We start from the raw sequence: 4,867 nt of genomic DNA, 5'->3' as shown, positions 1-4,867 counted from the left end.
TTACTTAAAGGGCACAGCAGGTCCTGGGGAGGGCGGCCCACGGGGTGGTGGTGTGCACCCCTGGACCCCTGCTGGTGCTGCGGGGGGGCAGGGTAGTTGGCGGGGTTTGTAGGCTCCCTACCTGACTCCGTGCCTCCCTGGAAGTGGCGACATCCCTCAGCTTCTAGGTGGTGTGACCAGGCAGCTCTGTGTGCTGCCTCCTCCCTGAGCGCCAGCTCCACAGCTCCCATTGGCTGGGAACCACGGCCAATGGGAGCTGCGGGGGTGGTGCCTGCCATGACAAATCCATGACTTCTATGACAAACTCGCAGCCTCAGTTATACAACACCCCCAAACACTAAATACCTACGGCTTGGAGGGGTCACGAGTGGTCAAACGACAAGGTCCAAGTGGCCAGCTATCCGCCTGTCACTGGGATTCCAAATTCCTCAGACCTGTCAACCCCGTTTTTGTTAGTGTAAGCAGAGTCAGGATGAGCTCTACCCTGACATCTGGTGGTGAATTATGGTGAGCGTGGAAAAGAACTCCAGGGGCTGATTTTGTTTGCATAGGCACACCCACTCACCTGGCATGAGACAACAGCAACTGATAGTGGTTACTTTGGATGGGGTGGGATCCCCAGTTTCTCTGTTATTGGGGCAGAAGGAATAAAGTGTTGTTACCCTGATTATGTGAATCAAGGATAATGAAACTTTTTTATGACAGAGGGTCTCACCATCACCTAAGTAGCTCTCGCTAGACAAGGGACATGTGTTCCACAACCCAGTGAATAGAGAGAGGATGGAGGTAGGTATTTGTACTTGATGGTCTGGGCCCCTTTGAGGGCCTGAAACATCAATTGCACTACCATCTTGCTTCACTGTTGAATGTCAGAGCTAACTTTGATTCCATTAAGAGTCTAGTTACAGGTTGCTGAGCTGAATTCACTTTGGGCCAATAGTGCAACAGCACTAGGGCTCCCCTACTATGAGCTGAAATCACTGAGAGCTAAAGTTACTAAGAGCTGAAATCACTGAGTGCTGTGTTAACTAGTGGGGGGAAACTGAAGCTATATTGCTAAGTGGCTGGCAGAGCAGCGAGCGGCGCGGAGCCTTGCGGGGACGGTTGGAGCGGCCCAAGGAACGGCGAGCAGAGCCGTTTGTGGGGACGGCTGGAGCGGCTCACAGGTCGGTGAGCGGAGCAGCTCGTAGAGCAGAGCAGTTCATGGCACGGCAGGCAGTGGCTTGGCTCGTGGTGAAGGCTGCGGCGGAACCCCATGGAGAGATGGCCAGTCGGCCTCAGATCACGTAAGGTGCCCCTTAACACCCTGCGTGCCCCCCTTTTAGTCTGGGGCTGCACTGACCAGGGACAGATACTTTGGGGGTTGTTGGACTTTTGGGACTTTGGGTGGTTTTTGGGTTGCTGGATTCAAGAACCAAAGGGGAAGGACACGGCCCAATTTGCTGGGGTGGGTCTTTTGCTCATGGTTTGTGTTATGAATCCTGTTTGTGGTGTTTTTTCCAATTTAATGCTGATGTTGTTTACCTCATGTTATGAAACATTTTCTGCTACACTCAGACTCTATGCTTGCGAGAGGGGAAGTATTGTCTCTTAGAGGCGCCCAGGCGGTGGTATGTAATTGTCTCAGGCCACTGGGTGGGGGCTCGAGCCGTTTTTGCATTGCGTTATTGAAACAGAATCCCTAGATACAGAACCCGGCCCTTGTTGCTGCCAACTTAGATGGGCAGAAGGGTTACATTAGTAAACATGTCAATCAGAGAAAAACCATTAAGCAAATACTTTTTAAGCCATTAGTTATACAGATGAGTTTTTGCAGTTTTCAGTCTCATGCTTTTCCCCCCACCCCCCACTACACACACACACACACCAGAAGTCAAATATAGATAGCCTTCCTGTTTTGCAACGGATGCTTACCCCAGCACATCAGAGAGGACATGGACTCAGCACATTCCATGTGATCGCTGTCTCCTCCCTTCCAGCTTTGCCTTAGTTAAGCTAAGTTCCTGCAAAGGCCTGCTCAATGCAATAAGCAGAATAACTGACAGTCCCTCCCAATTATTGGCAGTGGTTTGGACACCTAGGTGGTTTCTAAAAATGCCCCTCATCACACTGCATCCCTTTAAAAAGCTTTCATTTTCAGGCTGACATTAGCTGTAACATGTCCCTATCTCGATGCCCAGGAGAGAGCAGGCTCCTGCTAGTCACTGCTTGAGCTCAAATGGTGGCAGCCTTTGCTGTTGAAAGTCCTATGTCTATCACCCCACAGACCTAGGGAGGCGGGACTGTTACAGACACATGAAAGTGACTGTGTCTTCCTAACCATAGCACATGTAACTTTTCAGGAAGACACTGCAACTGCAGTTGCATTATGTACGTGCATGCCTTGGCATTTTCAAATCAGTCAGCCAAATGTCCTCAAAGTTGTGGATGTCACCTTTAATAGCTTGTCCTGTGAGCCAGAGTCATACATGCTACCAATCTACAGTTTGCTCAATCACATCATTATGCAGCAGCATTGCAGTGCAGTGTGCTGATAGGGTCAATGTGCTTGTCATTTCACATCATTGTTTGCTACTTATATGATGTGCATTTGGAAAAGTCCACTGGTTTCAAAAGACCTTAGCATTAGTCCTTACCTTGTTTTTGACAGCTGGAACTAGTCTGGCCATGCAAAATTTGGGTATTGCATTTGCATCAACTGTAGAGTAGCTTTGGCTGTGCTATCTTGCAAAAAATGTGAGGTTAATCCTATTTTTTGACACTTGCTTTCCAGGCCATCAGCAATTATACCTTAACATTAACCCCTATGTTAGAATGATGTTCAGATAATTTGGAATACCCTACTTTTCTCCAAACCTGTAGTTTTAATTGGGTATAGATTTTAAACATATCCTCCACTCTACCGGGACGGTAATTGAAAATTTTTTTTTTTTTTTTTACTGTACAGCCTCCCTGAAATTAGACATTGCAGCCATTTTATTTTAACTATATAATTGTTTCTCAGTACTTATGCAACCTTCCCCGAGAGAGGGGTGACTGGAAGGGGCACCTCTGTACTAGAGCTGAGAGACCCTGAGGCTGGGCTGCCTCCCCCGGATTTTATTTAGTAGTAATTTTGTAGTCTTTCTATAACTAAGATTTTGTACCACAAGGTTTTCCATTCTTTGGTTTTCCACTGAAGTTTGATCACTGATCAATAGATCCCTCAATGTCAGATGTTTTCTTGAATTATTGTACCAAGACTTTAATTGTTCTTTTGGGGGGAAGAGGGGGGAGGGAAGATGATGGAAGAACAACTCCCTCTGGGGAAAATGGGATTTTTTAAAATTATCTGCCAATCCCAGTTACGTACCTAAAATGAGGGGAGATGGCTTTAGGTTGTGAGAAACAGGAATACTAGGCAGTTTTCCATACAGACAGTTTGCGCTCTCAGCAGCTTTTGATCATGAGACGATGCTGGTCTGACTGCCTGGATTGGCAGCACTGGATAGGACTGCTTTAGAGCAGTTTAGTTTGTGCATTTGAATCTTTAACAAAACAGGTCACTGCAAACTAACTTGAGTGCACCAAGTCTGAGCAATTTAAAGGTCACTTCTGGCATGACAATCATGTATCTGCCCCAGATGATATGCATAAACAGGGTCATGTGGACTAAATAAGGTTTCCCTTGCTGTTCCTCCTCCTACCACTAGGGAGTCCAGACTTTTTCCTTTTTCTCCTCCCTCACTGCTCTTCCTGCTCTCTCGATCCCTCAGAGCAGCATATTGCAGCAGGCAGCATGAAGGAAAAACTAACCAGCACTGGCTGCTTCATCTGGGTTCTCTTGTACATCTACCTCTTGGTACATGTGCCTCTTGGCCCTACCACCACCACTTTCCCTACCCCAGGGACACGATCACGGGGAGATAATGTGCATGGCATGTGTGGAGGGACCAATCTTGGGGTGAGGTACAGGATACAGTTTGACAAACTGGGGAAGTAGGACAGGACCAGAAGGCGGTGACAGGGAACATGTTGGGAAGGTAGAACTGGAAAACAAAGGCCTCTGCAGGGGGAGAAAGGACTAGATCAAGCAAGAGTGATGAATACAAAAGGAAATGAGTGTGTGTAACAAAGAGAGGACAGAGTGCTGAAGATAGAAATAAAAGATGGATAGGCTACAGGTCAATGCATGAGTTTGGAAGCCACGACTTCAGCACTCTATTTCTGGTCTGCCATAGAGTGGCAGTGTGCCCCGAGGTCAGTCACCTCCTTTCTGTGCCCCACTTTCTCATCTGTAAAATGGAGATAAGAGCTATCTCACAGGTATGTGTTATATTAAGATTCTTTGATGGAAAGTGTATACAAGTGTCAATGACAAATTAGATAATGGGAGATAAGCAGAGTCAGAAAAAGCCTCCTTCATGAAAAATCTTGCTTGGGGAGCTGCACAGGACATGATAGCTATGGCTATTTTAAAAAATGAAAAGCTATACAACTGTTAGTCATTGTCATAATATAAAAATGTGTTAGTGGCAATATGCACCTCACCTCGTACCAGCTTTAAGAGGTACTGGTGTGTGTATTTGTGAACACTTATGACAGTCAAAGATGAACAGACTCAATCTGACATTGCCGTTACACCACTGTACAAAACAATTGTTTCCATCTCTCTGACACATTTCACAGGAAGATGAGGATTCAAATTCTGCAGTGATTTGGCAATGAACAGAATTAAAAACATTTGTTTTTGTTTTTTTGTTCTAGAGCTTGGTACTCTAGACTTACGACTCTCCCACATTTTTATTCTTCATCTTGTATTTTTTTCCACTTGAGCTGTGTGATGAAAACAATAGTTATATATATTTTTAAAAAGGAGGATACAGGG

Source organism: Chrysemys picta, chromosome 1, assembly GCF_011386835.1.
Source record: "Chrysemys picta bellii isolate R12L10 chromosome 1, ASM1138683v2, whole genome shotgun sequence".
In the NCBI taxonomy this organism is placed as follows: Eukaryota; Metazoa; Chordata; order Testudines; family Emydidae; genus Chrysemys; species Chrysemys picta.
The sequence above is the reverse complement of the archived record's forward strand: the minus strand, read 5'-3'. Positions refer to the sequence as shown.